General features: G+C 30.4%; 1 protein-coding gene across 2 annotated transcripts in view; it reads left to right on the top strand.

Annotated features, from left to right (window-relative positions):
• Nucleotides 1-23,012, top strand: part of LOC109596126 (zinc finger protein ush) — a 114,165-nt gene that overhangs the window by 56,074 nt on the left and 35,079 nt on the right. The gene's annotated exons all lie outside the window — the stretch shown is intronic.

Raw genomic sequence — 23,012 nt, 5'->3', positions numbered from 1 at the left:
TATTTAAATAATACGTAGTGATTTTTAATACTTTAAAATGTTACTGGTGGCGATCAACAAAGCAAAATTCTAAACAGTTAATTTTTTCTGGTGATTTAAATAATTATTTATTTCCCAATATTATAATAATAATTGAATCTATTTTTATCATGATTTTATAACTTACAGGCGTTCATATATAACAAATGAATAAAAAATATAGTTACAATAGCATTTGAACGAATGAAGTGGATATATAAAGGGCTAATAAAATATTAAAGCTTCACTGACAGAAGAAATAGCAGTCGATTAACTTGTCCAATAGGAAGGTGTCTTTGGACAAGAGTAACTAGGCAATATACTTGTCATCATTGACAGTTTAAGATCACTCTCTCTTTTACAGGTACACATACCTAATAGTATAACTATTGATAATGACAAATAAGTTGGCATTCACCATAAAAATCATTTGCATCGTGTCTAGAGCGTAGTTCATCGTTTGAACATTGAGCAGCTCCTTTAGTACGTTGAGCAGCCCTCTTTATATTAATTAATAAAATTTATTTAAATATTACCCAGTAATTTCTACGTGTTTGATGCATTTTACCTAGATTGTAAACAGTTAATTTTGTCTAGTGCTTTAAATAATTAATTATATTCCAATAGGGACGCGCTAATCTCAGAAAATCGTTTAGCAGCTATCTGTATTGAATAGCGTTTGGTCAGCACCTCAATGTGTCGATGTAAATAATTACGTCGCGGCGAATCCTTTTCGTGCAATATTAGTAAACCGAAACAAATTTCCTGACACATCCAGATGCTATTCCAGATAAGCCAAGTTGTAACTATGCACTATCGTAACCTACCCATATACACCATCGTTTACGGTGTGACTAACAGCATTCTGGTCGACGACCACAAATTCACCAACAAAACAGTGTATCCGTGACTATATACAATGTTGTTAATAAACAAATGACACCATTGTGCGGTAGGGTACATTATGCAGCCTCAGCTGCGTCTCATTGTATGGATATCCACCAAGAAATCCTTCGGACGTATATGGACATGGAGACGAAAATGGGCAAAATAAAAAATATTCATAAATGTTACACTATTTAACATTTAACACTAATTTTAATACAATTTAATTCAATAATTCAACAGTTATGTGGAGATTTACAAATAAAATCGCTTCGATGTTAATAAAAGAGATAATCTTGTTGAACGAAGTTAAACCAAGGGACGGGCAAACAAGTGATTTTACACGATGTACAGTTTCGTTTTATTGCATAACGGTTAGATAATGGGTAATGGAATAATTCAACAATCAGATTCAGATACGTTACACGTTACTTCAAAGCAAAGTTAGATTTAAATAAATGTCGTCGGTATTGTACATTGTACACTATCAACGGTTGTACAACAAAAACCACGAGTGCAACGTTGCCACTAACAATTGAACTCCTTGGGAACATATATTACAAATATATTGGCACATCTCAAGTTAGTAAAAATAAATAATCATAATATAGGCGTAGTAAAAATTGAACGATATCATGTAAAAAAGTGAGATGTGATGTTTATGTTATTTTAGATTGGTGTATTTATTTTAAATCTAATATTTATATAATAGATTTTATATTATAAATTAAAGTACCTGACATTTTACTCTTCTCAATGATTTGAAGATGAAACTATAATTACTTTTCAATTAAGATATGTGATTGGCGCATCCGCCAATTATTTAAGTTACTTCTATGAGCATAATTTAAATACAGTACCTAGATATTCTCTATTTTAGATAGAAACTTATGTAACTTAGTTACTCGATTTTAACGAATAATATCTTAAAAGAGAGGCAAGGAAAAATTCTTACCATACCAAAAAACAAAAGGTTAAATATTTTTTGAGAGATTATATGGCTTATTCTATCAGTAGAAATAAATTATTAGTATATGAGTTTTATTTATTTGTGAGATTTGATATGTACCTATTTTGAAAGATGTGGCGTACTTATTTCCTTCATAATGATCTACACTGTTTCTTCAGATTCAATGAAATTTTCATTGAAAATCTTTTAATTCAATGGGGTTATATAAAAAATATTATTTGTAGAATGTTTCTATTATCTACCTATCTTTTGATATCTCATCTTATAAAATTTGTTATATTAGGCATAATTTCTTAAAAAAGTAATAATTTAACATTAAATACTTAGTATAAGGATGTGATGGATAATAATTAACTCAATATTCAATTTGCAAAATTAATATGTATCCATTTTGACAAAATGCAAAATTCATTTCAATTATTTTCTTCATAATACACAATTTTTTCATAAAATGTTCGTTATGAACATCTTGAATAGGTCATACTGTATGTAACGCAATATGTATTTTGAAAGATGCGTAATCCAATGACGTTCTCTCTATGAAAACCAATCTCGTAGTTCCCAACGAGATTTATTTAAAAAAATAATTAAAGTAAAAAGAAAACTAAAATTATAATAGGTTTTCCACTTGTCATAATTTATATACTTATATATGCATTGCGATATGTATTGAATAAAAATTGTAAATATAACATATTGGCAACTCAGACAATGAAAGCTTTGGATTTACTTTGATCTGGTTGACTAACCACTGTCCGACTTCCATCTATTTCGCTCTGCTTTATGTTTCATTTCTAACGCGACAATTCACCGTTTATGTGTTCTGCATGATATCCTACCTTATTCGGACCATTAAAAAAATATCATATTGTTAATACCTACACAGAATGTATTATTTTATAGTTAACAATATATTGTACGAGTATTTTTAGTTACAGTGTTACCCATATAATTCTTGGAATTTTTGAAAACATTATTTTAAAATGTAGCATAAATAAAACCATTTCTATTAGTTGATATATTAGTTTTCTTTGTTTTGACGGGAGAAAATGGGGAAGACCCAAAAACGAACCCGTGAGTGACAATTGTTAGGTTAGGTACATCCAAATGATGGGCCTTTTTTGGGATTGTCCACTGTCAACTGGTTCGAGAAGAACAAGTCCAATCTGAGGAGGATCGAAGATCTTCCTGGGGATGGATTGGACTTGCAGGTGTTGGATCCGTTAGCTCCCCCACTACCACTGGCTTGTGGAGCGGTACTGAGCTCCAAGACCACGAAAAAGTGGATCCGTCCTGGGGACTCTAACAAAAGGCAAATTTTAATTGTTATCCAGGTACCATAATCGGTTTCAAAGCACAAACATTGGTGACATGTATCAGAGACATCTCTTGAGCAAATTAAAATATATGACGCAGACTTTCGGTCTGTTATATAGGCAAATATTGTAATCTTATATCATAAGAATGATTTTTGGCTTTTTTGACAGAAATTATCTTAGAAATGTATGTTCCATGTTTCTTTCAGGACTACTAAATTTCGATTCGACTATTCGATTAGTATTTCTGAGATATGATTAACGTTGTCAATTATTTGGCCACCTTGTATATTTATAACAATTTTGTAATTTATTTGTAAAAGTCGAGCAAATAACACATGTTGTTTTCTTCAAATAATATATTTGAATTAACACAAACGACAATTCCTTCTATTTATTTTTTAGTAATTAAATAAAATAAATATTTTATCCATTTTTGCCAACTTAATTTTATTTTTGTACAACTATTTTACAGTTTAAATGTATATTATATTATTTTTGTTTCATTTATTTTTTATATTATTTAAAAAATATAGCTGGATAAAGTACTTGAAATATTTTATTATTAATTTTGAACGAATAAAAAACTTATTTTATTGTCATATCATAATTATATTTTGTGTGGTAACCTTTGACTTTTACAACTGCTTCACATCTCTTGGGCATGGATTCAATCATTCAATCAAGAATTTCCCACAGATTCTCAATAGGATTAAGGTAGGAACTTTGTGCCGGCCACTTCATTACTTCGACCTTTTCCATTAAAAACTGATCTTTAACCAATTTTGAAGTGAGTTTTGGATAGTTGTCGTGTTGAAAGATATGCTGTACAGACATTTTTTCAAACAAATTCACGAACGAACCAATACGGTGAATTAGACCGACGTCGTACGAAGAAAAATACTCTCATACAATCACAGATCCTCCTCCACTAACAGTTGGTTTTATGTATTTTTATTAATCATTCACTTTTCGGACGTTGAAGATGAAAAATACCATCACTGTTAAACAAGTTAAACTTGGATTTGTCCCTCCATACAATTTTTTTGCAGTCGTTCACTGTCCACTCAACGCTCACCGGCAAATTTTAGTCTGCGATGTTCTTCTTTCGTAGAAGTGGTTTCTTTGCTGGCCTACAACTTTTTAAGCCAAAAATTCATTAGTACTAGTAGAATAACAGCGGAAATTTGTGCCGATGATGTGAATGGATCGGCCTCACCAATGCCTGAAGATTTACCAGCAACTTCAAACGGAACTTTTGTTACGCAACTCCAATGTTTGGTGTGCTATACAGAGTGGGTAATCACGATAGTATACGATGTGTCTATTATAATTTATAACATTAATTATAATGATATTACCGTACAAATTTTCAAAATATAGAAAATTAAAAAATTCCATGTATTATTGCCAATACTTTATAAACACATCTCATTTTCTTAGTCTTAAATACTTTATGTAAAACTTAAATATTTATGTATTTATCATAATGATTAAATAAAGCTAAAATATTATTATTACTTTATTTATGTAAATTGGCCACTCAAATCACATGTAAATACAATTGAATATTTTAAATATATCAGTAAAATACCTATTAGCATTAAGATTAAATTGTTATTTACCTTTCTAAATTTATCATGTGCAGCATGAATGCAAATTAAATTGTGTGTAAATTCATATGAATTATTGATGAGTTATTAAATCTTAATTCATATCATATATAGTACTGTAATACCGGTTAATAACAAACAATTAGTTTAAAAGATTTCACCATCAACGGTTTCGTGCGTCCAATTAATAAGGATGATAAAACGAGAATGTTCAAATGAAAATTAATTTATATTGTTTTCTTTCGGTTCGAAATTGACATGGGAATAAATTTAAAAAAAATAATGATATAAAACACGTCTGCCAGCTCATGTGATAAAATCTTAAAAACACGATTTTATCATTAGTTCTTGCCATCAAAATAAACATGATATGATGAGTACAGATTAATTATTAAAATTTATGTGTTATTATCGTGATCTTATCTGACCAAACTCGAATAACATTAAGATGGTGACTGGCTGGCATTCGTTTTAACATCGGTTCGTAAATTCTTATTTCATATATTTTCAATCTGGTCCTCCTATTATTAATGTTTATAGAGTTGATTTCGTTGGAGTCAGCACGTTTTGCTTGCTCCTTTCCGTACCCTCAACATCGCGGAATGAACAAGTGAAAGACCATAACAGCAACATAAAAAAGATGAATTACAAACAGTGTAGGGGGTAAGGAGGCACCGGGTGTTGGGGGGAAGGGCAAGCGGAGAGCTCAAGGCGAGTTTATATCAGCGAAGCAGCACAATGGTATTGTTGTGTTCGGGCGTTGATAAGAAATCTGCGCTGATAAGCCGCTAGCGGTCGTGTTGCGATAACCGCTCCAAAATGGAATATTCGTGCTGTTTGTGTGCGCCTTATCGGCCGATATCGCAGTCCGAATGACAAAATGTTTGGGCCCTTATCACTGCCACCGTGGATAACAACTACACTCGGCCGGCGATAACGAAAAAAATTACGCGCTGTTTGCGCTAATGGCTTTATACCGGTTTTTGTATTTTTAATTCCTAGCATCCACCGTTTTATTGCGCTCCGATAGTCCTTGCTCTTGACTTCGATACCGTTTTCCATCGCGCTGGTGTCCTTATCGGGACGGTCGGATCGTTCATTATGCATATTGGTCAATTAACGGGCCCGATATCGCCCGAGTTGCAGGGTAGCTGTATGCTTACTCCGCTACAGGTTAATACATACATTTATTTCCCACATTAACCTCGCACCATATTCCCATTGTGTGTCACAGTTATATTATTCCATAAACGTTTTTTATTATAACCATTGAAATACCTAAAAATAATAATAATATCAATCGAAAACCGTTTAATCCGACTGCATTTTGAGAGAGACGTCATGCACGATAGAGACAGTAAAAGTCTGCAAATTTACTTCGTAGTGGGAATCATTTACTGCCTCTGTCAAAGAGAATATAGTATTATTCTGACAACAAATAACTATAATAAATTCTTTATCTCACACTTTCAATAATATTTATAATAGTAAAATTATCACTTTTGATAACAGTATTTCAACTCTCAATTCTCTCGTAAACATATATACGTGGGCTATGTGAAAAGTTCTAAGCTTAGGTCAAATATGAAGCTCACTAAATAAATGAGAAATGAAAAAGTAAACAATCAGATTAAAATTCAACTTAACCAAGTTTGTGGAGGCTGAACCTTCATTATATGTAATGGACGAAATATTGAACAGTTGAATTCAAATGTTGCCATACAACCATTTCTGATGAAAATCATCCAGGTGTTTCAAATGAGGTTACCTTATTACGACAAAGATTGAAAATGTCTACTATATCGTGATAAACGATCGCAAAGGAAATGTGTGTAAAGTTCCTGAGAGTGTAGATGGTAATTGAACAATTAACAACTCAATTGGATTTGAAGCATTTCTTAATATAAGAAATATTCTTCAATTTCAATTTACTATATTCGCCTGATTTAGGCCACTCTTTAAATTTTGAGAGATTGAACCGATTGAACAATGAATTAAATGTATCATAATGAAAAATAAAGTAAATATAGTTAAATTGTTTTGGGATGGAATATATTATTATATATATTATTATTATAGTATTCTAATAAAATTATAGTGTTATAATAAAATGAACGAGAATATGTCAAAAGTTTATTAGTATATTAGTATATTAGTATATTCAAATATTCTATTCTGCGTGCATGCCATTCCAAGTATATCCCATATGCGAAACATATCGGTTTCAATGTCTCAAAATAAAAGTACGAGGTGATATTTATTAATATTAAGAATTTTACATATTTGGAACTGATTCATTTTTTTTTATTTAATTAATTAATAACTTAAATATAAATGGTTATATTCCAAAAACGATATGATAAAATTATTAATGCTTGTTTATTTATTTCTTTGAAATACAGGAAAACCACGTTGATAAAAGTTCATTCTTAATAATCAACGTCATTAAATACACACAGTTTATCAAAAAATCTTGAATAAAATTTATATTTATAAGTATAATAAGTTAAGAACAGTATAGAATGTATTGTATGTTTTCTTAATTTAGTAAAAAATTTTTAAAATACTTCTGTAAAATACTGAATTATCGAATAAAAACTATCGAGTTATTCAATAGTTATCAATTATTAGTTAAATAAATGATGTATTAATTTAAAAATTATTCGTTTCAAATACTAATGAACCGTATTAAAAAAAAATAAAATGAAAGTGTGATTTTCATTTTGTAAATTAATATTTTCTAATTATTTTTTCTATTTAATAATCATTAAATTCAAGTATTCAAACATTCGACTTATCTGATAAAAATAAAAATCACATTTGGTTTTATTACATACATATTGGTTTCAGTAACATCAATAAAAATTCTTGATGGAAATTTTAGATAAAATCTAACGATGTATGTGATGTAATTTGTGATCTTCTCTAATTAATATTAGATATATTCAAGTAACTTATAAAATACAACTACAAATCCAAGTTATTAAAATAATTTATCATACATTACATCAATAAACGAAACAACCTTGATGTACTTTTCAACCAAACCGGCGTCATTCGGGGCAGTAAATTGGTCCCCATATTCGTACAGAAGCCAATTCCATTGAACACCAAATTCAACAGGTGATTTTCACGCGAACGTAGTCAACCTCTTCCCCTACCCCCGAACTCGTGAGGGTTGTGTACGTATTGCGACCCTTTTGTGTATCGGGAGCCCTTTGGTTTGGACTCGATGGGCCGCCTTCCCTTTTTGACAGAACAGATAAACAGACTGGCTTTCGGTCGCTAGCTGGAAACAACGGTGTACGGTGTGCTCTTGTGTGTGTAAACGACGTGCTATCGAATCATTTGTGGTTATTTTCGTTCTGTATATTTAACATCTTTTGGCTGAAAGTTTGGCATTTATGGATATGCTATGGTAGTTTTCACAGATAATATGGGTATGTTTCACTTAATACTTGTTCGATGTGTAATTGGAAGCTGAGCCAACACTAATATATTATTTTTATTTTTTGGTTCTTGCAGGAAATATATGTAAAAAAATTAATATTATGATAATCAAATTTTCACCTTTAATGTGTTTAACATATGTTCGTCTTATATCAAGTGAGCAGTAAAAGTATATCGCTAAATGGAATCTTTAGTTTAATCGGAATTTAAAATTCTATTACCGTTTGTCACCCTGTTTATAGTTCCAGTATCATAACGATCAAAGTAAAATACTATATAAAAGACATTTAATAATAATAATAAATATTCTGGCAAGCAAACGCTTAAAATAATTTTCAAATTTTTTATTGATTGAATTAAAAAAAATGTGTATTATAATTAAAACATAAATGTCATCTTAATTTATTACGTGTATTCGGAAAGTAAATACTGCTGCAAAATTTATCATTTAAAGAAATAGCGATAAGTTTGCTATATATTACAGTAAGTACATGATTATGAATCAACTGCAATAGGCAACAGTATATTTAAAAAAGTTCATTCCCATTATTCAAGTCAGTATTACAATAACAGAAAAACACAATTTAAAATTCATTGTGCCAAGTAATTGTTATTAATTAACATAATTTTAGATAACAACTTCTTGGAAGTATTGTTTCATGTGTTTTGTATTTGAATGACAGGTTTCTGTTAAGTTAAATAAAGTTTCTTCTCAGTCAAATAGTGATTATGTAAAGATTATTATTAATTGTATGCTACACATTATATAAAATTAAGTGATAAGCCACCACTGAATTTTTTCGAACATTTTATGTAACATCGAAATAAACTCTATTCTTAAAATAACTGAATGTTATTGTACATTTTTTATTTTAATGACAATGAGGTAATATAATAATTGTGTTTCAATTTTTAATAACATTTTAAAGTTCAAACTCATCCACACTATCTTCTCTGTTTAATTTAAAAAAATGTTTTAGCTTTTAGAGAAGTTAAGATTTATAAATTAAATTAAAATATTAATTTGTATACCTACTATTATTCTGAACGTCCACAATAAACAAACCATCAATCATCCGTCCAACAAATATCCTGACACAGTTAACGCCATTAATATCACCTCGGGTCTGTTTAGGTATAATTCGCAACCCATTATGTTGGATACACCTCCTGAAAAATTTCCAACCCCTTCCCGCTCCGTCAAACGATAAGATCTGGTTTGCCGGTCCGTCCAAGCTAGTTAAACTGATAACATCTCTCTTCCATAGAGGCCAAATCGTCGATTCTTACTTAGATTAGGACAGTTGGTAAATGAGCAACTGCCCCGAATTTAGGACGCATCGGCAAACTCACGATCATAAATCTTTACGTTAAAATTAAATTTGGATCAAAGTTGATTTTGATGACGCACCTGTTGTCAACAGCATAATCGATTTTATGATTCATATTCTAAAGGTGTACCTAATTAATTACAATTAATTTACTAAAAAAGAACATATGGACATACCGTAGTAATTATCTATTTAACAAAAGTAGTACAATACTGGAAAAAGAATGAAATTTTCATAACATTAGACCGCCACGAAACATGCTAAAAATATTTTCAGCAAAATGGAACCTCAATTTTTTATCAATATCGTCGTCTTTTCAACTCTTCCAGCACGCTACGTTCCAACTGATCGCTGATTGATGGTTCGACAAAGTTTCCTGTGTGCTTTTCAATCGTCTACTTTGTTCCGTGCACGTGGGTCCGCGACGGGATGTGCGGGTGTGGGAGGGGGGCTGTTGGCTAGATGCATGCTGGCGATAAGGTCCTGGCCGGGCCCTCTTATCAATGCTCATCAATCAGGCCAGAAACTGATAAACAAACTCCGGCTTGAATGTTAGGGGATCGCGCAAGCTTATCGCTCTAGACGGTTTCAATCTACGAACTGTGTTTCAGCGATAGCAACCCCTCACTCGGCTGGTTGCGTTCTCCCCGCGCCTGCCGCACCTCTATTGTATTTGTCGAATGGATATGCTCGATAAATGGTCGTTGTAAATTGCAATAATACTAACAACAAATTTTTATTAAGGTTGTTGTTATCTGAACCTTTATATGTATGTGTTGTAGGCTTTATGATAAACTGATATAATTGCCAGAGGCTCATTAAAAGTCAATATTAATAACAAATCCCTTACCCTTTTCTATCCACTTTTTACAAATAAATTGGTTTTTAAAAAATTAATATAGATAAATTATAATAATTGCAAATAAAATTATGATAATTTATTATAAAATTATGTAAGTACATTTATAAAGAAATATTTTATTCTATTAAACTTGGCACCAGTGCCATACAACACCGGTACCGACGCGGCACAGCGCACTGTTGTCAGATGAATCGACCAGAGATGTTGTACGATAAGATGACAGCGAAGTGATAAGAAGCAGCGGTGCGATGCGAGATATCGCGAAATAGGATGCGATTGTATCAAATGATGACGACGCTCCTGCCTGGTTGCTTGGGCAAAATCCCCCCTACCCCACCGTAAACCTCGTCGTGCCATCAATGTCTTCTTCCTGCCTTAGACTATATAATAAGAGTTCGTGGCGGGAACGACACGCCACACTAACTGAATGAGAATATTCAATGAATTATTTGCATGTCCGTTTGGATTATTCATATACGATGAAATTTATTTCAATTTATTTATAGCAAGCCGACGAAAGCATCGCAAATTAAGAGAGTGTTAAGAAAACTTATAAAGCAATTAATTGGATTTGAAATTTCATCCTGAGCATTAACGGTCAGTGAGAAACTAAATATGGGAGATATATTTACCATTTCCCACAACCTTAATGAGATTTTAGTTGAATGACAAAAACCTTTCTGTGTTCAAGAGATTCTGTTCTGATGCTGGTGAGTTAATACTCATGTTAACCCACGTGAACACGCCTAACACGAGCAAATGACGTGTAAGAAAGCCGACGTGAATTTAAATAGGACTTCTCGGTGTCTCCCTGAAAGATGACCAGCCCGATTGATGCAGCAACCCTTCCTTCCTTCCTTTTCCTACTTTTAAACTTACACATCCGTTTTTAAATGGCTATTTAGCTGAATCGACTGGTACCGAAAGAGGGTGTCTATGAGGGTGCATTAAATTGGAATTTGTTAAGTAGTAAATAAGTAATACGAATATATCAAAAATTTTAATTCTGCATTACTTCCACGACATCCTTAACGACAATTATTATCAGCATACACACTTGGAATATAAGTTCATCCCGTCCTCTTTGTTCTTCATCTATGCACCGAACTGCGATTTACATCGCCCCCTGAATATATACAAACTATATAATTTAAGAGCACTCGAGTAAAAAGATAAAGGGAATTTAAGGAGTGCGATTAAATTACTTTGAGTGCAGCGTGTATGGCGATACGAAACAACCCTGAAAACTTCGTTGAACTGAATTGAAATATCGGGAAGATATGCAGAAAATGTTGTGATAATTATTCATTATTATTATTATTATTACACCACAGAGGCCATACGGATGTACACTTCTTTACATATATAAGTATATTTATGACTGAAATGATGATCGTTGGAAATTGAAATAAACCGGGAGAATTAGAATTAGCAGTAACTAATACAACATAATAAAATAATTAATCAAGAGAGAGATGTAAAAACTAACTATTTACTATTTACTTAGGAGCCATTAGTTTATAACTATCCAATGACAAACAGTAATATTCTTTCATTTGAAAGGTCTCAATACAATAAATATTAAATCTAAGTTAAGTTATTCTTTATATAAATCTACAGTTTTAAACTAAATGTAAACTTCATAAATATTGATAGACAATTGTAAATATGAAATAAATTGGTTATCAATTTGTTATAAATTGATTTCGTTTGAAAGGCCTCATTATAAACAACGTAAAAACTAAGCTACATTCTGTTTTATAAGAGTCTAGAATTTTAAAAAACTGTAAACTTTGTATGTATGTTATAAAATTATTTTATTTGAAATGTCTCATCCAGCCATAACCTAGTCAAAACCAACATCTCACTAGTGCAATGGTCAAAATTAAAATGAATCAGATTATAATTGCTTCATGTTCCATCTTATCTCGCACTGGCCAGATTTAACCACTAGAGAAATATAAAAGATATTTTTAGAGTTATTTGTTTTTTATTGCTAAATAATGTAACAACAAATATATAAAATTATAGTATGAATTTTAATTTTCAGGTAAGAATGCGAACTTTTCCGAAGATGATGGCATATCACAAATAATAATATGACATGAGTACGTTAGCATCGCAAAAGGTTGGATTAGGTTAAGTTAAATTTATATGTTGTTTAAATGTCTCATATAAATATGATTCTAATCATAACCTTATTATTGGAAATAATTTATTCGTCTTAGAAAATGTTAAATCTTAAGTTTGATACTCTATAACAGCCAGTTAAAGGTTACTTATCGTTAGATAACCGAATAGATATTAAAACGAACGATAGTACAAAATGAGAACTTATCCATTTGTTTACTGTTTAATTCTTGCTGATAATATTTGATAGTATATCTTCATCGAGACACAACAATAATTAAGCTTGTTTACTAATGGTAATACTTTTTAATAAGCAGATTTCATATTTAATATTTGTGTAAATGTCTTATCATTTTTAAAGAAACCTTTTTCTTCTTCTAAAAAAACATAGATCTGTTCTTTTTTGAACAACACAAACACTAAGAGCGTTGTCATTTTTAATTGTTAATAAGCAAGTTCTTGCATAGCTATACGAGTAGTGTTGTGTATATGTATTTGTGTGTGCAGTGATCTCGATGAACGGAAACAGGCCCATAACATGCCATCTTACTTTTTGTTCTTATTGGAGACTTTGCGAGAAAACGATACTGATCTTTTGTTTTCTACCAGTTGTGGCCATTGGAATCGATGAATGCTTTCGGATTTTAACATTTTTTTCCAACTTACAAAACGAATATCGACCTTTAAATAACTAAGATAGTATCGTCGACTTTAACATTGTCCGACATCAGTTCCATATTAAGAAAGTTTAAACAAGTTTTTGGAAGTAACACGACTTACTTATAATTGGATATTTATGATATTTGACCATAAATATAATTTATTTATTATTTAATAAGGAAATAAATGTGTTGTGTCCTGTGAGATTGAACAACACAATAATTATACTTTAAATTAAATCATAATTAAACAAAAGACTGTTAAATTATTTTAATGACCCAATAAAGGTGTGCCCACGACGAACAATCTATCAAATCAAGGCGGCTCGCTGGCACAATGTGGCAATTGTTTTCTTTAACATTTATTAAACTTTTGACCTATAGTCTAGATATTTAACTCGAACGCCTGATTTCTTAAACTGATATTGAATTGATTGCTCGCTTTAAAACCAATATTAAAACTGACAGCAATACCACAACAAATTTCACAATTTAAGGGAACACAAAGTTAAAAACCCTTTCAAAAGTTAATGAGCCGATATTATATTTATATATACTATATTGGCTTCGTACTTTCAATTTGAGATAAATTCCTGAAAAATTATGTATTTGACTATATTAGGAATTCACCGGTTGAACCACTCTTTACAAACTGTGACCAGTTAAAATAAAATTATCATTTAATCGGAACATAAATACAAGTAAGATGCGTATCATTTTCCCTATATCATTAAATTCATTTACAAACGTAACGTAATTATATTTGATAAAATAACGAAGCAAGTCTATATTTAACCTGATCTTTCGATATGGTTTCCAAGGTCTTAGTAAGAATGCCAAATGTCACCTTAATGAATAATTATATCAGAGTTGTTTATATTCCAATAGATAAAATTCAGAGATATGCACCATAAAAAATAACCTAAAAGACAGCTCACTGATAAACGATAAAATTGTTTTAATTTATTATTGCAAAATTTGAAATGTCCTGCATTTTTTTAGTTTTAATATTATCACGCTTCTAAAATCAAATATTTGTGATTGTCATCTTCAATTTGACAATCAAGATAAAGAGTAACTAGATAAATTATCAATAATCAGTGCTAGCGACTTGTGACAATGAGTGATAATTTTTGCTTTGTTCTATTTATAAAATTAAAAGATATTGTTTTATTTTTTTTTATATGTATAATTGAATTTAATTTCTATTCTCTTATGTATATTTTTATTTGTGTACATATTCAAATAAAATTTTATATTATTTAGGATTATTTGATGTCTCTATAGATAAAATAAATTTTGATAATTTTGATTAAATATAAATGGAAAATAGGTATTTTCGATATTTTATGTTGTTTCTTACTAAAATTTCTTTAATTCAAATTGGTAAATAAATTCCTCAAAATTATGAATGTTTCGACTATATTATTGATTCTATTTTATTTATTTATTTTATAAATTATAAATAAGTATCTAATAATATATTGTGTTCTATTAAAGTCAAAAGACTTTTATAGAACACAATTTTAATGTAGATCAAAGAATTGTCAAAAGAGGAATAATAAAAATTTTGATGAATTTCAGAAATTCATCATTTTTACAGTGTAACAAAATATATGTAATAATAAAATATTAAAAGTTAAATTTTTAATAAGAAAAACTCTGTATCTATTTCTATTATAGAAACATATTTTACGGCTAGGCAAACAGAAAAAGTGTAAGTAATAATTGTAATATTTTATTCATAAATAATAAAATGTATGGTTTTGTAAATGTCTGTCTTAATGATAATAATAATTAATGTCGTTTTCATAAAATTATCCATAAAATTCTTTTTTCGTTTTTGATGAAACAAATTTTCATTATAACTGCTATAATTTTCTATTTTGTATGAATTATTTAACATTATTATGTATTGCACACACTTATTCAATATAATGAGGATTTTTATGCCTATATATCCAACAACACCCACCCGGTTGTCTCAAACGAACATGTGCTTAAAAGGTGACATTTGATCTTATATTTTTCGTGAAGGTGGTTTTCTAATTCGTTGCCCGTATAAAAATTTATATTAATTGGAAAATAATGTACGGTGAGAATCTTACGAGTGAACAAAGGACCCAATAGTGATTTAATTGATTCCGTTCAGGAAATTTCGAATCAAAGTTGCACCTCGTTCTAGTCACCTAGTCACTGAAAAAGTCGATGAAATTTTGCAACTGAGGGAGCAAAACCGACAGGCAAGATGTCAGGAAATAGCGGAGGGGCTGTACATGAACCATGTGGGTATCCACCACATTTGACTGACTGAATAAACTGAATAGTGAATTGCTGTTGATACGCAACAAATTCAAACTATTTTTTAAACACATCATTACAGTCGTTAAAAACCCTCCACAAACTATTTCAAAGTCTGAATTGTCAAATGATGAGTACTTGGTGGGAATGAAAAGGAATTGTCAATTATGAGCTACAGCAGCACAAGGAAACCACCAATTCCATCAAATCAAACTGTGCGCAACTCGACAGTTGAAACAAGCACTCCAGAATAAGCGAATAGAAGTTTTTTGTCGATGGTCATACCAATAGAATTATTAAGGTACCCGAAAAATGGCAAAGGGTCAGAATGTACTTGATTAAAATTGATTTTCATTAAAGAAAATTTTTGTTGGCCCAATATATTAATTTATCCATTGAAATTATAAAAATATCTGTAAGAACATATTGTTCTCTATTTTTTATTTTATGTGGTTATTTTAAAAATTATCATAATGATTAAAATAAACGTCAAAAAGAAGAATAATCAAAATTTTGATACATTTCATAAATTCATCAGGTTTACAATTTAATTAATCATCTGTAATTGCAAAATATTTGACGTTTCTTAACATTTAATATGAAGTAAACATATTCGTCCCATTTCAAATAAATATAAAAATAAAAAAAATTCTATTATAAATATTTATATTTTTATAATGAAAAAATTTTTAATAATTGTATTAAAATCTCTTTTCTGTTTCTAAAGAAACAAATTTCCTTTATGACAGATAAAATAAATTTTTGATATTTTTTTATTTCATTATTATTTTTTATTACTTAATTTAATTTTCTATTAGTTGACTCTTTTGAAGTTGCCTAGTGCTTCTTAAGGTAAGATTAAATTAATTAAATTTAACATAAAAATTAAGAGAAATTCGACTATATTATTTATTTTATACAATAACATTTTGTTTTCAATTTTTTTATAATTATTTACTCTAGAAATTTTGTTGTGAATTAAGTAATCGTCAAAAAGAGGAGTAATTATAATTTAGATACAGTTCATAATTTTATTTGTATAATTTGTTTGATGTTTCTTAACGTTTATCCATAAAATGTCTTTCTTTCTTTTTTTTTCGTAAAAAAAGCTATTTAACGTGACTATTAAAATAAGCTTATGGCCTATAATATATAATTAAATTAATTAAAAATTAATTAATATAATATTTATATTATATGTATGTATATATATATATAGAAATTTTGATGTGGAGAAAATAACTTATCATAATAGGAATAATAAAAATTTGGTACATCTTATAAAATCAACATTTTTACAATGATGGTTAATTAAATATATGTAATGACAAAATCTTTCAGATTTCCTAGTTTAAGAATTTAATGTGGAACACAGTCAAAATAACATTTTTAATAATAGTTAAATTTGGTTTACAATTTTAAAAATATCTATCTTAATAATGTCGTTTTAGTAAAATTATCCATAAAATCCCTTTTTTCCGTTTCTGATGAAACAAATTTCCATTATGACTGCGATAAAATCGGTCCGAATGTTATTGAAATCATTTATTATTTGCGATTGCCGCACGATACGCCAACAAAAGACGTAATAATAACGACATTAATATAAGGTTTTTGCGGCAGATTTCAAAAGCGCCTCGTCTGTATTTAGGGCTGAAACTTGCAGATGAATGACTACAGATTACATTATATTCCCCCGATTTATCTATTATTTCCAGTACAGCCAGTACATTCTCAGTCTGAATGCATTGTGTGTCTTTTTACCCGCCTATTGTTTTCGCCTAAATCATATTTTAATTTTCTGATACCTGCTAGCTCTGCTTTGCTACGTCGTTTTTCCTCTTTTCTTATGTATGAACAAAATCGATAAATATATTTATAGTCATACAATTCAGGAATTATCATTAAACATTTTTAAAGTGTGTTGGTTATAATTTCAATTGGAAACATCGTGAAATGTATCACAGAATTTTATTTGACTATGTTGTAACAATCTCCATTATTTATCTTTTTTACCATTTCAAATGGACTTAAGTTTTTTTATTTCAAATGTGCACATCATCACATTAACATTATCATATCGAATTTAATTTTATCTAGAAGGAATATTTTTAAAGGAGTTCAGTATTTTAGCTAAACTGAATATTTAAGGGTGTTTTTTAATCTTAATTAATTTTTTACGACTATTACTACTTTATTTCAAATGGAAAGAATAGAAATGACGCAGAATTTTATTCTTATATGTTATGGCAGACATCATAACTAAAATGAATATTTACAGAAGCGTTTTGTATTTTCGTTTTCGTTTATTTTTTTAATTTCAAATGGAAACATTACAAATTTATCACACCATTCCCCTTTTAGAATATTATTCTATATTGATATGTTATAGAGTAGCCTATATTATTGAACCGGAAGTGACCCGCATTGGAATTATTAAAAAAATTGATAACTTCACGCCATATCAGGAAACAAAATTCCATATTGATGTATCTTTTGGATTTTCATAAACTTCTAGTGAATCAATTAGTTGAATAAACATTAATTTTCATATGAAATGCACGCTTTACTATAAAATTTGTTATCAAATATGTATCTGATCTAATAGTTGACTTGAGAATTATATGAGTATTAGTGACGCACACTCTTAAAGTTTAATATTTGACAATACGCCTTTTATTATAGGATATTTCCATCAATTATAGATTACACATGTTCAGGAGGATTCTCAAAAAACGACGTCCGGTGCATCGTCCGCGTCGGTCGGCTCGTTTTTCAGCAATCGCGACGCGGATCAAATAGTCGAGTGTGTAAGACAATACCGGCCCCCGTGACCGACCGGGGCCCACCCAACAAGCAAAACGAAATACACACGTGCTCTCACGACCAACAAAACAATCCAGATATCATCTTCAGATAACTCCCGCGGTATCCGGAGTCAATGACAAACTAAAAATCACTTGTGATGTCGACTCTATTCAACGGCCTTCCTGCTCTTTATCGGCGGCAATGAGTTGCCTGCAAAGTTCAAGTTGCATGGCGATAGTGAAGCACCACCAAACGGTGGATATTTCCTTTCCAATTTCATTCTAATAGTTATTCTTAAACACGTTGCTTCTATCACTTATGGTTTTTGTTACGAAATTCTTCCACTTTTGATATATATTTAACTCAATAATATTAACCAACAAATTGATATCAACACGAAGATATGTTATGTAATTTCAGACCTTTTTTATGGTTCAAACTTTCAAGACAAGTACGAAATGAAAATATTGAATTTCTTTTTCTCCTGAACGACGTCAGTGTACGATAGGATGAAATTCCTGTCGTATATGCTATATTGTGTGTACTTTATCCAGTTTTTAATCAGGGAATTCCGTGAATAAAAACGACCGTACTCATATGAACCGAAGGGGGTGTTTATGGGGATGGTCAGATAAGCAACCCCGACCAACAAACTGATAACGGCAACCTTGGGATAATGTTGATGAACGAATGGAGTAGCCACGTTTTATATTTGAGTGTATTGTGTAAAAATATACATTTCCATAATTAAAATGTAGCTAATGTAAAGCAACGATAACACAGGTGAAAAATATACATAAAACATACCACCGGGGTTTATCATGAAATTTTAGTAGCACAGCCAGTTGCTTTACCAAATCAAAAACTCAATGATGTAATTTTATAAAAGTTCTTTCATTCTAGTGCAACAAATAACTATATTGCTATTGGCGCAACAATATCATTTTAATATTAGGTTAATCTGCAAAGTGAGCACACAAATTGATTTCAATTAAACTCAATTAGCAACCGCAGGGCTAAAACAGTACGGGGGAATAAATTCGAAAGCTCGGCGTGTTCGGAATTAAGTTGTATGACACAGTAATTCCAGGTTGCGTCCGGCAAAGGTGTGGTTCAGCTTTTGACGCAATTAATTACCGGAGTATCCTTCCAACGAAGAACTAGTTCAGCAACCGCTTCGTCGCTCTTCCACGCCGTTTCTTTACACTTCGCCTCTTCGACTGATTGTTACGAGTGTTTGTTATACTTTGTAAACCGTGTTGATTGGATTAATTTAATAGGATTGATTTAATTAGGAGTTTCTGTTCTTAGGAATTGTGGTTTATGTAATTATGCTGATTTATAATATAACTACTTACGTACAATGTACATTGTAATACAAGGTGGATGACATGACTATTCATGTAAATTTAATTATCAGTAATCTTACATGGATGAAACTTTAGGAAATGGTGACACTTCCTAGTTACTTTTTTCAACTTGTGTGTGAATAAAAAACCTCAAAACATAAATTCTTAGTATAGTAATCATGGTTCTCAAACTAGTGATCAATCAAATTAATTATAAATAACCCATCAGGCAAAGCAGATCTCTAGTTTATAAAGTATGAGGATGATGAGAACAAACAAACTTTTTCTGTGGTAATGTGGAGGTTGGTCGGAAGTAAAAGAGAAGAAATAATAGATAAATCACATTAATAAAATTGATGTGAATTGTGGTGAGTGAATGGTGTTATCGACACGAAATCGGTAAATTTGACGGTTCAATTTGTGTCCAACTCTCACCGGAGGCGTCGAAAGATCGTCGACGCTTGGCTCCTAATAAAGTTAGTCATGTGTGATCGAATGAGTGACATATCGCAAGGAAGCAGCTATCGGCCGAGACACTTGTGCATCTGAAGGGGTCCCCGCGGTGTCGCAGTGTCCCACCGCGCCTCCGGACCCTTATCAGCGGGACACAAGGCGGCTGCGGTGGCAAAGGGCTATCGGCGTTCGACAGTGCCGTTGCCGCCTCACAGCCGGGCCACTCGTGTGGAAAAATGATAGCGTACACCGCACGCCGCCACCCCGACAAACCTGCAACTCTTCCCAGTTCCCTTTACGTTTTTCACGTGCAATGTGACTGCCGTCCCCGATTCGACGCAGATTTGTAGTCCTATAGTCAAGCCACTGTGAACTGGCTAACCAATTACATTTATCAATTGGCATCTGAAAGAAAGCATTATATTTGTCTAAATCACTCAGAAATTTACAAATTTTAGTCACTAACTTTACAATAATTTGAATTTCACTTTTTAAATTATGTAAGTGTTGATTTATCTTCCTGAGAAAGTATAGAAGCAACACACGTGTTGTTGGGATCTTTTATATTTTATTTTAAATTATACTGTCATATTTATTATTATTATTATTTATTTTAAATATTCATAAAAGCACTATAAACATGCTAAATAGTTACCAATTACATTCATCCAGAGATTACTAAAAAATAATATTACTGTATTGGTATACAGTTTTTAATAATTATTCAGAAATTCACAACTTTTAGTGACTAATTCTACAGTAATTTATCATTTAGTTTGGAGTTTAAGAAATGATATTGGAACATTCTCCCTCATAAGTGATATAACTATTTGTTAATCTCCTTAAGGAAACATAGAAACAACACACGTGTAGTTGTGATCTTTTGTATTTTATTTGAAATTATGCCATCACATTGATGTTTTATCTGATTAGGACGTTTTAAATAGTAATAAAGCCACAATGAATTTAGATCTCCGTTTAGATTATTCTGAATGTTATTATCATAGATGGTAAACCGATATGATTACTTTCGTTTATACGAGTTTTGTTATAATACTACTAAAATATTGTTCGTTTTTGTGTTTATGTTGTCGAATCGATTTAACTTCACTTGGCAACATACAATACACAATCATGTAAATACAAATGTAATTTAAATAATTTTTAATGAAAATTTAAATCGTCTTGCACAATTTTCTTGAACCTTGGGAAAGTATATACCGTTTATTCTGGATAAAGTATGATTAATGTCATTCTATTTTTTTGGTGATGATACTACTTTGAAACATTAAATATATATTTATTTAGTTTCTTTTAGGTTTATGTGCCTTTTTAGTTATTGTCTTAAATTGTTAATTATATCTAAGTGTCAACTAACAGAAATTTTGTGAATTTCTTCTATTTAAATATTTCCTATAATTCTAATGTTAAACTTAATATATTATACAAATATTTTGAGAAGACAAGAAAGACCCCTTATCGCACTATCACACGATAAAATCTTGTTTAAAATAAAAACATCATCTCATGTAGTGGTTTTTCCACCATACGTAATCTAAGCATTTCTATGAAATTACAACCCGATTTATGCAGTCCACATAAGGCAATTACTTTACACTCTTGTAGAAATAATTGGATAATTTCATTTGATTACATCTTTTACACGAATAACTTAAGAAAAATTAGCATCTTAATTAAATTTATTGCTAAACAATAAAATAAATACCCATTTCTATTTACAACATTGTTAGTTGTTAGTGGTTAGTTTCCCAATCCATTAGGCTCATTAGGTCTATCCTGGTTTGTGGGCGTGGTAAATTATATTACAAAGATGAGGAAATTGAACATTTGCATGAGAACGACGGAACGGGACGTATCTAATCCCAATATTCTCGTAATTTTAAAACTTCATTTATTAATCTGAAATCCATGAAAATGACACAAAAATTACATGTATTCATTATTTTTGGTGAAAGAGGATTTTTTAACAAAGTAGAAGCTAAATGTTGATGATCTTTTTCTTATTGATTTTTGCTACTTGGAATGTCTTAATATTTTGTAAAAAAATTGTTTTTACATTTATTTCTGATAGAACAAAGATGTTTTAAATATTAGTCATCTATGACTTCTTTGTTAAGGGATAACCTGTATCATTGTATGTACATTAAAAATTCCATATTCCAATTTATGTAATGTGTTTCCATATTATATAAATTCCATACAATTTTATTTATGTGGGTAGTAATTCAAATATTGTACCGTATTATACTCAGATAAGTCCGTTTAATATTACTCGCTCGAGTCATAAATCTTTCAAGCAGCTGAAAAAGGCAAATATCCTCGAATAAAATAATCGACAAGTGTTAATGGAAAGCGAGACTCGATCCGATAACGATCGCATAATTCCTTATCGACTATAGTCTGGCTTTTTGAGCCACTCTCGGCCACGTAAAAATTCTCACAGTGGACCGACCGTAGTCGTCCATCATGGTCAAATTAACCATAGACACTATCGTTCCATCGCTTTACTTAATGTTTATTTAGTTAATATTGGGTTTTTTGAAAATTGGTCTCAGATAATTTATCAGTGATAAACTACATTTGAATCATCTTCAGTTGGATCAAGTAATATTATAAATGATTTGTAGTTAGATAAATACGTTAATGGATTTATCAATATTTAAAATTTAAAAATCAATTTTTTCTATAAATAATTAAATCTGATTAATGTCCCTTCTCTTAGATATAATCAATATTGTCGGTTAAAACAACTTTTCCTAAAAGATACTTATTGTGCCGTCCCAAATCACTGTGATCGTCTTTCTGGCTTGTTTATTTCAATGTTTACGGGTTAATAATTCGACAAA

The sequence above is a fragment of the Aethina tumida genome, chromosome 4 (genome assembly GCF_024364675.1).
Source record: "Aethina tumida isolate Nest 87 chromosome 4, icAetTumi1.1, whole genome shotgun sequence".
NCBI classification, from domain to species: Eukaryota; Metazoa; Arthropoda; class Insecta; order Coleoptera; family Nitidulidae; genus Aethina; species Aethina tumida.
This window is presented reverse-complemented; position numbering and strand designations above follow the sequence as displayed.